Source organism: Poecilia reticulata, linkage group LG13, assembly GCF_000633615.1.
Source record: "Poecilia reticulata strain Guanapo linkage group LG13, Guppy_female_1.0+MT, whole genome shotgun sequence".
Taxonomy (NCBI): domain Eukaryota; kingdom Metazoa; phylum Chordata; class Actinopteri; order Cyprinodontiformes; family Poeciliidae; genus Poecilia; species Poecilia reticulata.
Window position 1 is genome coordinate 14279876 of NC_024343.1, and position 12166 is coordinate 14292041.

A 12166-nucleotide genomic window follows, 5' to 3' on the forward strand; every position below is an offset into this window, starting at 1 on the left:
CAACGCGACTTGGATGTAACGAGTAACGCGACAGTTTGTAGAAATGTAGTGAAGTAGAAAGTACAGATACTTACTGTAAAATGTAGTGGAGTAAAAGTAGAAAGTATCCATTATTAAATCTACTTAAGTAAAGTACAGATACACGAAAATTGTACTTAAGTACAGTAACGAAGTACTTGTACTTCGTTACTTCCCACCACTGTAAATTACCTAATTGAAGAAACTATAAATTCTGCTCAGTAACAGAAAATCCCAGAGGGATGTAATCAGTTTGAGTTGTTAAGCTCAAGCAAGATCTCACCATTACAAGAAAATTGTTTATCTGCCTTCACAGATGGCTATGCTAACTAGCCTGAGCATTCATGGCAGGCTCTGCTTTTGTAGTGCAGCAGATGAGCAGTTCCTACAAGCTTGACAGAGATAAGACCCGCCTCCTGGTTCTGATTGGTTGTTTCTGTCTGAGTGACGCAACTCTGGAAGCACAGAAAGAGGGCAATGCAACTTCATTCTTTTTCCTTTTTTTTGACAGAATACCTGTCTCAGTGACAGTTTCAACAAAATATGCAAAAAAAACATTTAAAATAAAAGCTATATAGTGCAGCTTTAAATTGTGCGGTATTGCATCTGTGTGAGCTTCCCCTTTTGCCTCTACCCCCTCTGCATCAGTGGGTTGTAAGTATCAGCAGCTGAGGTTATCTCAGAGATTTACAGAGAGCCAGAGAGAGGGAACCAGACATGGAGCATTTCATGTTACTACAGTAGCTGTAATAAGTCTGCTCTGAGAGCCAATGTGTACTTGTATGCATGAGTGTGTGTGTGTGTGTGTGTGTGTACGTGTGTGTGCTGGATGGGCACACTCCCCAAAGTAATAAGCTTGTTGGTGTGTCCAGTTCATTTATATTGCTCCATTCAGAGTGACCTTGAGCGATACAGCCAGCACTCAGATATTCTTCACTCTTTCCCTTCGCTTTCTCCCTCTTCACATATACACACACACTGAAGAGCTATCACACAGATACAATAAAACAAAACAAAATATTATTTTATATTCTAATGTTGTGTAATAGTAGGTCTAGTTTGGCTATTAATAACTATAAATCATTTCTTAGGGAAACTGTTAATAAAACTAGTAATTTAGATCAAAATCCCCACGTCGGAGCGTCAGCTGATTATCAGAAAAATAATAGTTCAAACAGTTCATATCTATAAAAATCTGCCTGATAAGACGTGGGTTTTAAAGGAACAATAAATGAAAGCATAAATCTAGAGCTGGACTTCTACCTATAGCAAGACCCGACATATGTAGGGAATAAAGAGACAACTTCTTTCCAAAATATAAGAGTTAACAAAGACAATTCAACTTTACAGTTAAATACTTTAATCAATAAACTCATTAAGAATAATGAAAACTAAGCTACTGAGGTAGCAAAAAAATAAAAACATAAGAATAGAACCAATAAGCTATCTTAGTTCAGTATGGAACGTAAATGTTAAGTAATAAGGTGTATTGAAGACAAATCTGGACATTCAGAAATTTAGATTAGTGTGCAATTAGGATGTTTAGTGGATTCCTCACACAGCAGCATCAGAAACATGCAAAAAAAAAAACATGGATTAACCCATAGAAAGATCTATAGCAATGCCAGAGTCCATCCCAGAGTCTTTGGTGATTATTCATCCCGAAAGACCATTGACTGTAGTGAAGAGTTTTGTTGTTGAGGCCAAATTAGCTCTAGATTAAATTGGTTCAATTTAAACTAATTGACAAGTTTGGAATGTGTTCCTTATTCACAGAAATACCTATTTGCAGATTTTATGTTCCAACTTATTCACTTATGTTCAATATTGCAAAGAAAATGCATCTTGAGAAGCTGGACTATCTGACTGCATCTCTACTTGACACGCTATGGGCTAGTGTTTGCAAAGCAGCCAATCCAGAAGTGCCTTTCACTTCCCTTGAAGCCGATTGGTTGTAACCCCAAGAACATAAATAAGGAAAACTGTAGACATTGATTTATGTAGTAGAGCTAAGACAGCTTTTGGTAGACGAGCTATTAAAATAGGCAGATATAAGTGTTTTATAAGGTGTCTCAAGTATTTAACTATTCGGGGGCGACTGTGGTCCCTAAACACCACATGTACCAGGGAGCCACAACAAAATCTTAAGGAAACATTACTGCATTTCTGACTCTCCTATCTGTAGCATAAGCTGTGTTTTGTAGCCATCCTAGTTTTGTTTCTCTTTAATCCTAGATTATAATTATTTTGTAACCTTATGTCTGAAAGGGATTTTTAATGTATACATTTTTGCTCATCACTTTTAGAACAAGCAGCTTTTAGTTTGTGAAAATTTTCAACCAGCAGTGGGGGAAAAAAACTGTTATTTTCTTTGACATACATTTGAAATATTTTAGTCTGAATACAGAAAATTTTGGACCACCTCCAGAGCCCTGCTTACTGAACACCTGCCAAACATTAGCAGGCTTAGCTGTCCCTGTGGCCCATCACTTCCCAGCAGTGTTGCATCAAAAGCTTTTCTTTCAACTACTTCAGCACCTTCAAGTGATATGGGACTACTTTATACGTGTGGTGGAACTAGCTGCAATGCAGCTGTCAAAAAAGTTGTCTTGGGAACCAAACAGTTTAGGACTTGCTCTGGTGCTCCTATGGTCACCTCTTTATGTCATCTTTCTTCTACTCCCTAGTCATATTTCTCCTCATTTACACCCACTCACTGTCAGTATGTCTTGATCTTTATTTATCTCATTTTTTTCCTTAACTCCCAGGAGAAACACTGTCTCGCTCCTTCTTTGCCTTCATCATGGCATTACTTTCTCTTGTCTAAAATAGCTGCTTTTAGAAACCAACCATGCATCAAAGGAGATGACCAGCTGACAGACAGAGAGGGGGGCAATAAAAGGTGAAGGGCATGACTGACAGGAAATGTAGAAGGATAAATTACCATTGGGAATAAGAAGGATATGGAAAAATACAGATAAGGAAAAGGGGAAAAAAATTAATGCAGTGAGACACTGGATATTTCATATTGAAGCTGGGCTTCAACATCAATTACTTTAATATATTTACCAGGATATTCCTTCCAAAAGCTTTCGTTAGGTGCAGAAAACCAAAAAGGTATGCCACAAAATCAACAGTGACGTTTTAAAATCTAGTCTGTTCAGGTTTTTCCAACCATTCAATTATATTCTAATATGACCCTGATGATTCTAATCACATTTTCATAAAACATTTCTTAACATCCTAACTGTGCATGTGTTTCAATTCACATAATAAAAAGATGTCATAAAATGAAAGTTTTAAATTATGCTGAGCTTAAAACCTGGAATCAGTGTGTTCACTACGCCCTTTTAGACCAACTGCAAAAAATGCTCAAATTGCACCATTACTTGTGGGTGTGTAATTACAATACATCAGCATACACTCTGATAATACTATAACAAACAGCCAATACCTCTACAGATACCCGTATCTGACTACTTCTCAAAACTGGTATCTTCTGGTATTTCACAGCAATATTTCTAGCAAGAATAAGCAGTGCAAGGACATTATGTGCTTGTGTTAATAATGCTGGTGGGCTATGTGATTTTTGCCTCTCTATTTTGTAGAATTATAACTATTCATCTTCATAAGGTTTGCTGCTCCTTTCCAGACAAAACACCTCTGGCCAACTCTGACTATGAGCCCTGTGGATTGTGGATTAGGGCTCCTATGGGTAAGGCCAATTGTCTGAGCTTGCTGTAGGTTCTCTCGGCTTTCCTTGAGCTATTTGTTTGCAGGGCTTACTTATGCTCTCATAAGAAATAAAAGTACAAAAGCGTAGGACCAGGGAATTCTCTGTTTCTCAACTAGGGTTTTGGTTGCATGTGTCAAAGAAAATTTTATTACTGAAACAATCTGCTGAAGAATCAAGGTACTAAAGAAAGGAGAACACAGTCATGGTAGATGTCTGATGAATAAAGGGATGATCCTTAGGGATGACAGAGGACAGAGAAATCACCACACCACCAAGCCAAACAGTGCTCTGGTGTTTTATCAGGTGGACAGATGGAGGATAAAATGTTTACAGGAATCTTTATTCACTAACTTTTCTAAAAATTCACCTGAATGTGAATTGTATATGGATGGAACTGGTCCCCACCCCCTTGCCTGGTGGCACTGCATCAATAACTACTGAATGAAACACTAAAACCTCTGAAGAAGATACTGAGCACAACTTCTTTCTGCCCAAAATGTAAGCAAATATAGAGTGAGATTAGTGCTTGTAGGATTTCTCTTTTGTCTTTGGCCACGAATCACAATGATCACAAGCCATTTCTCCAGTTAGCGCTAGACTTGCATGTTTGTTTTGGTTGTATTCACCTGTAATCCCCTGCACCATAGTCAACTTCCTGCTGACTGACTTTGCTTCGGAGGACAGATCAATCACACAAAACACCCAAAAGAAGTGCACAGAAGAACATAATTCTGAGTACTGAGAATTGAGTACTGAAAAATGTTTGCTTGTTTGTTAGAAGAAAACATAGAACTTTTTAGGTTGAAGAAAAACTGAGTAAAAATAGTTAATAGCAGCAGTAACTTAGTGGTTTTGTGCATGTGTGGAGAGAATCCTCACATGCAGAGGAAGAACATGCAAACTCCATGCAGAAAGACCCCAGGAAGGGACTTCAACTGAGGACTTTTTTGCCGTAAGACAACAGAGCTACCAACTTGATTTATGTCTAGTGAAGCAGTCAGGCAATAGATTTCATGGATGAGTTGCTGCTTTTAATAGGCCATATTGGCACGTGTTGGGATTTGCGGAAAGAATATCAGCAAATGAGAATGACTCTGTTGTCAGTTCTTCCTGGTTCTTCCTCTCTCATGCCTCTTTCTTAGGGTTTAGATTATCCTGAGTTATCTCTGTAGTTATGTTGCATTATGCATAGGGTGCTGGAGGACAAACTGACTACTTTACCTCTCTCTCATACTTTCTTCTTCTACTACTCTCCATATTGCATTGTTTGCTGTTATTTCAACTGTTAAATGTATGTTTTCCCTCAGGAAAAAACAAAACAAAAACTAATTTAGTCTCTGGAAAAATCAAGAGCATAAACTGCAATGAAAAGTTCAACTTTTGACATGACTTTCCATGAAAAAACTCCACACAATTACTTGAATTGTTGTGGTGATTGCAGGTGAAGCAGGGTATGCTGCACTCAGATGTGCTGCAGTCAGCCTGGAAGAGAGAATGAAATATTCAGCCATGACATTTAAAGTTCAACATTCACAAGATGATTGTTGATGGACTTTTTGAATCCTGGAATAAAGATGAATGGCTTGATATGACCAGAGCTCGACTTTGTAAAAGTCTAGCTTTATGTTTCAACAAAGCTACGGCCATAGGATGCATGCGGCATTGGTCCAAAGTGATAAAAGAAGAAGAAAAAACAGTGTTGCCTGCCTGCCTAAGATATGTGGAACAAATAAATCAGGGAGTGGTGATTAAAACATCTGTATGAAAATACGTTTTGAGGTAAGAAAAAATAAAGAGATGACAATATTGCAGATTTGCATATTTGAGCGAAGCTATACTGTTTATAAGACAATTACGATAGTTCTAACTAAATGTATGTGAATTCAATAAAAGTTTTAAGAAAATCTCTAAAAATTACCGTATACTGTATATATTGCTAGGTTTTCTAGCATTTAGCAAATAGAAATACTTCTGGTATTTTTATTTTATTTTTTTATAAAATAATTTTGGTAGGCTGCGCAATGGTGCTGCTGGTAGTACAGTTGCCTTGCCATTGTTGCTGTGTTCAAGTCCTGTGTCTTTCTGTATTAAATTTGCATGTTCTTGTGCATGTGTGCTTTCCAGGTACTCTGGCTTCCTCGAACAGTCCCAAAACACGACTGTTAAGGTAACGGATCTGTCTGATTGTCCTTGGCTGTATGCGTGCCTGGCTGTTGGTCCTGTCTGTCCTGTCCATGGTGTATCCGGCCTTTCGTCCAAAGACCACTGGGCACCAGCCCGTCTCATAACCCTGCAAGGATAAGTATGTTCAGATATTAGTTTGATGAATGTTTGGACATTATTTTGGTAATTCAAACTGTTTGGTTTGATTTAACTTTAGACACAGAGGAAATAAATGTGCATATATATTTTTATTTGATGTATGTACATGTCTGTGTGTTTTTCCTTATATAAATTGTTGTTTTGATGGATTTCTACATGGCTATCAGTATTTGCAGTATTTGGCTGCAAATTACCCATGATTTCTTTAAGTAAGAACCTTATAGCACAGACAATCACAGAAAATATGCTGGGGGAAAGCAAAGAATGGCAGACTGAACTATAAAGAAATTGCCTCATAATAGCATAAATTGGAAACAATGACAGTTTTAAACTGATAGAGGAAATTGCCTAAAGATGTTTTTACGAAAGCAAAAAGGAAAAGCAACTAAAGGAGAGGGATGAGAAAAGAACTCAAGGGCTCACATACATTGCTGACTACAGAGGTTAAGATAAGACGGGACATAAGATGAGAGGCATCAAAAGAGGTGCCTGAACTGAAGCAAGGCCCAGTTTAAGGCCTGGAAGATTGTATCTTACCAACCAAATGGAAAACGTAAAAGGGAGGATGCAGCAGAATAAAAAATATATATATATATATCGAGAGCACTCACAGGTTTAAAAAATAACTGTGATGGCAAGCTGAAGAGGCATGAACAGAAATCACAGTAGAGAGTGTAGAATTGGCTGCTGAAACGAAATCCTATTGCAGAAAGTTCTGTGCAAGCTTCATAAAACTTCAAGGTTTCCAGATGTACATCATTACATTTGTTACAAAAAGGGATAACATGGATCTGTTTATGAGGAAACTAATTTCGCCAGAGCACTGACGAGTGAGGCTTTGCCCAGACTCATTTTACCACAATGTCTGGAGATCTACAGCCTGCAGCTCCAAGTGGGGGTATGGAGCCAAGTCAATTGACACACCTTCAAAGATCATCCAAATGAAACATTTCCTGCCAAGAAAAGGAAGTAAGTTCCAACTAATCACCATCCTGCTCATTTGCACTAAGCTGATGAACACTCACTCTGTCTGCATCAGGAAATGACGACTAACAAACACTCCCCTACAACTTTATCTTGTGGCACACATAAGCCTCTTGCTCATCAGCGCAAATGATGAATCAGTCAATACACGGCAGTGATTATGCAATTTCATTTGGTATCTGCATGTGGTGAGGATGACTTGATGACCTTTATACATGTATCAGAATGGGGGAAAAGGAAGATTTAAGTGACTATAAATATGGGATGGTTGTTTGTGACAGATGGGCTGGTCTGAGATTTCAGTAATTTATGATCTCCTCGGATTTTCATGCACATACATTTCTAAGATGCACATGGAAAGATCCACGAAATGAGAAAACTTCCAGTGAACAGCAGGTGTGTGGCTGAGAATACGCTGCTGAGGTCAGGCATACAGAGTAGCCCCTCCGAACGCAAGTCATGATGAACCTTAACGGGGTTATGGCAGCAGAAGACACCATTCACAAGACAACATCCTACCTGAGCATTGTTGCTGACTACATTACAAAACTCAAATCATCTTCCTTGAACGCAACAGTTTAAACCCAGTCATTCAAATTCCTCCACGGTCAAAAAATCTCAATCAAATCAAACACCCTTTAAAAAGTGGTGGGACAGGATATTTACATTGTGGATCACATTTTGGATGAGCAGTCAACAGATTTGTAGGAAATGCATGATGCAATAAATGCAGCGGTCCACCAAAATATCAGAAGATATCCAACTTTTACTTAAATCAGTGATTTCGAAAATGTGTCGGACTGCCCGATGCAACTTAAAATTGTCCGATGAAAACCTAATGTTGATCTTATGTTGTCATGTTGACAGACATGCTTCTCCTAACCCTACAAATATATTCTCATTTTAAAATAATCTTTAAATTCGCAGCTCTGTACAGTTACACCTTACACATTTCATTACACATTTCATCTCAAATGTCACATTTGAGATGAAAAAAACTGTCGGATGTTACATGTGTCCGAGAGACGGCAGTAGTTGTGTCAGCCTTGGAACGGAGATTTTAGGTGACAGATAAGAGCTGAATCATTAAGTATTTAAATCATTATCTATGGTACAGATTTTCTCTCTGTATTTCTATCAGCTGCATGACTTCACATAGGGGAAGCGAAAAAGGTCCCACCCAGTGCCAGTAAGGTGTAACTAAGTGAGTGTGTAGAGAGTGCAAGGCTTTTTCGTTGTGCCACAGATTCTCTACAATCAGTGTAGCACCTGTGAAACTACCACTTTTGTCCAGCTTTGACCAGAATTTTAAACAGATGACATTGAACTGTCTGCGGGTTTACTATTCTCAAATGTTTATATGCAGCAACATTGACTACTACTGCATATTGAATTGTTGTGGGGCTGATGAGATGTTATTTACAGAATGTGTAAGATATTTGTGTCTCTTTGCATCACAAGGTAATTCTTATAAAAGTGTGGAAGCTTATTTGTAACGTTGGACATCTTTAGCACATCATAACGTCAAGGCCAACCAAAACAAGACAATCGATGTCTTGCTGTCATATTCTAACATCTTTTTGTTTGACTTTGAAAAATGTTGACATAAAGAAGCTTGTGTTGTATGCACATTTCACAATCAAGTGGCCAGATACAATAAGGGTGCAGAAAAAGACGTCAGAAGATTTTAAGAGATGTGATTAAGTACTTCATCAATAAGTGTGCCAGAAAGTTTGCTTTTATCAAATAATAAAAAAAAGAATGCTAATTAAAATTATCAAAATGAGCAGCACACATTCGGATAAATTAAAATACTTAATCTCAGGGACCATAGTCAGAAAGCCCGGGGTGAGCAATTAATAGTTGATGAAGATGGATTCAACACAAAAGTATGACATTAGAATCTAATATTAGCTTTGGAGATTAGATTGAAACTGGCCATATCATTACCTTTTTAGTTGCTCAGCAACACTGACGATAGCACAGTCAAGAAAGATGGTGTCCTCAGTGGGAAGATGATCTAACATGCATGGACACAATAGAAAGTGGTTAAGCTATTTAGGTTGAAATCTTCATCAAGCTGAAGGTTCTCAATCAGTTTAAAGCTTAGGATTTAATTTGGTCCCTTAATACCACTTTTCAGTTGTTGTTTTTTTAGCCTTTTAGAGATTGACTTGCATATGTGCCTTTGAACTTAGAAAGTAATCAGTTATTCAGAAAACCAAACCCTGGCTCCCTCATGGTTAACAAAAACAAAGCAATTAATCACAGTGAATTTGTCTTTGAGGCAAACTCAAACTATCCGAGTACTAACCCGGCTGTCTTCCAGAAACCATTTGTTTCCTTTTTAATCCTAAAATGAAATCTCATAACACGTTGTCGGATTAGCCTCTGAATGAACTGATGCTCAACAGAGATTTTTTTTTAAAAAACTGATCTTGGTAGTTTAAATTTGGGGAAAACTATGATTTTTATTACTAACATGCAATAGATTTTGTCAACGTGTATTAAAAAAAAAAAACTCAGCACAAGCAAGACTACAAGATGAACTGGAGAGAAAGCTTGTAAATCACATTAAAAAAAAAATCACACAAAATGTGTCTAACAAGAAAAGGTCTCAGGCAAAAGCAAAGGTTGTGGGGATTTTTTTTTCTTCTGTTTTGTGATAGTGCTCAATGCCATTGATCCTTATTCTATCTACTTTCATTGGTTTTGCGACCGGGTCTACAGAGTAACAAACAAGGCAGTTATTTTGTCGACTGCTGTGAGAGTCGGGAACCTGAGGAGAATTTGAGGCTTTTATGAAGAAGCCAACATCTTCCACCCTGCAGTCATAAGCGACAACAAACTCCACAGGGATTTTTGCCCTTTCTGAAACTCTTGCGCTCTGTCTCCATGTACCTCTGTTTGTCTTTTCTTATTGATTCCTTTATTTTATCTTCTTTTAAGTCTGCATCTCCTTTGTTTTTTGCCGTTTATTTTTTCTGTCTAGATCATAATTCATTTCTGTCCCTGTTTGATTAGTGAAGGCCGTGTCCTCAAACGGGGAATCACTTCACTGTGACTGAATCAAGAGATATTACTAACATGATGACCAGTCGAATTGTCACAAACATGAGAAAAGATTTTTTTAAATCGACACCTATATTTTCACTTTCAAAATCTATAAAGGTTTTAGACACATGGGGACAAAATTTCTAGCCTACTCTTTTTTAAGGCATTTTCAGAGAATTGCCCTGTATTTAGCTCCAGCCATTTTTCTTACCCCTTAACATTGACCAGCTTCCCTATTCTCCTGAAGTTAAGTATCATCACAGTATGATGCTGGAACCACCATTTTTAAAGTGGCTATGGTGCGTTCAGGGTGATAGCTGTAATGAATTGTTTTAAAGTCTACCCCAGCGCAAACAAGAGAACGACAGCCTCATGTTTACGCTGATGATAATGTATTTAAATGAAGACTTGTAAAACTGAGGAACTAGAAAACATCTGACAGAAAACAGCAAAGTCACCATGACAGGAGGACAGGCAGTCACTATAGGAGACAACAGAAGAATCTGACATGGACGAAATGAAAATGACTGGCTTTTAACTGCTGGGGAGGTGACTGTGACACGATGACCAGTGGAAAGCAGAGCTGAGGGAAAGCAGCTAATGAACAGACACGTTTAAATGGTCTAACAGGACACTTAAAAGGACCTAACCAAATCAAAAGCTTGTGACTACCAATAAAGTCAAAGGCTAAACCAGTGCTTAAAGAACAGAACACAAGAAAGAAATAAGAATTTCAACACGAAAGAAGAAGGAACCGCGTACAGCAAAGTGAAAGTGTCAAACAAAATACATGACAGCAACCTAAAAAGACAAAAAGACCCATGTATCAAGACAATGATTTTCAAAAGGATACATTTTTGTCAAATTTAACCTCTCTTTGTTTTGGTCTCTTTGTGGCTAACGGAGGATTCGTTTGTTTGCTTTTTCATCAACAATTTACCACTTTTCCACCGAGGCCAGATTTCTGATCAACAGAGTTGTCCTGTCAACAAAACCTACCTTCTGAGCTGTAGGTTTATGTAGCTCCCCTGTAACTGCTATAGGCCTTTTGGCTGCTTCTGTGATTAATGCAGGACATCTGTGTTTAGGTCGGTTGGAGGCTGCAGTATACTAAATTTTCCACTTGCAGATAATGGATTGAACACAGCTGAGATATTCAGTTTAGTGTTTGTAACCTAAAACCACTTTCTTCTCCACAACTTTATCCCTGACCTACTGCTGTGTCCTTAGTCTTCATGATGATGATTGTTCTCTAATGTTCTCTAACAAACATCTGAGGCTGTCACAGAAGAGTGGTGTTTATACTGAGATTAAATTGGTCACAGGTGGGCTCTGTTTCACTGATTAATTTATTTAGTAAGGCATCTGGTTTCACTGGGTTTTATTTAGAGGCAAAAGAGGAAAGGGGCTGAATACAAGTGCCCGACACATTCTTCAGAATTTTATTTATAAAAATAAAAAAGATCTATTTGTCACATAGATACAACATAAAATCTCAATAAAGCACAATGAAGTTTGTGACTATAATTTAATAAAATGTGAGAAAATTACAGTGGTCTGAACACATCACAAAACTCTGCATTCATCCGTAAAAGAAGACATTCATGAGCTTGTTGTACTGGCCAACACTCTCAAAAAAATCAATTACTAACATGTTTTATGAAGGTCAGGTTAATTCCAGTTCATAGTAAATGCATTCATTTGGAACAACACAAGGAAAACAGTGCTGTGATTTTTGCTTGTGAAAGTCGAGACGAGGATAAAAGAAAATACTGTGGTGATAAAGGAGTCAAATAAATCAAACACCGCACTCAAACATACTAAATCAGTGGCCAAGGGTCATCTTTCTGAATCTAAATGTAGATGTACCGATGGATCATGAAGAAAATGAAATTCATATATTAAAATAGAATATGCCTGCCTATTTTTCAAGACCGCTGAGCTCTACAATAAAATCGGACATTCATGAGTATTGAGGTGACAGGCATCCACTGTAGTATTCTCACAGCTATTAAATAAAGGGCAAAAGAAAGGAGATGCCATGTAAATAAT

General features: G+C 37.7%; 1 long non-coding RNA gene across 1 annotated transcript; it reads right to left on the reverse strand.

Annotated features, from left to right (window-relative positions):
* Nucleotides 1-5805: 5805 nt before the first annotated feature.
* On the reverse strand, nucleotides 5806-11351 carry LOC103474520 (uncharacterized). Its single transcript, XR_535197.1, has 3 exons — nucleotides 11114-11351; nucleotides 9011-9080; nucleotides 5806-6044 (listed from the first exon to the last, which is right to left on the reverse strand). It is a non-coding gene; the product is annotated as an uncharacterized LOC103474520 (long non-coding RNA).
* Between the last annotated feature and the right edge of the window lie 815 nt (nucleotides 11352-12166).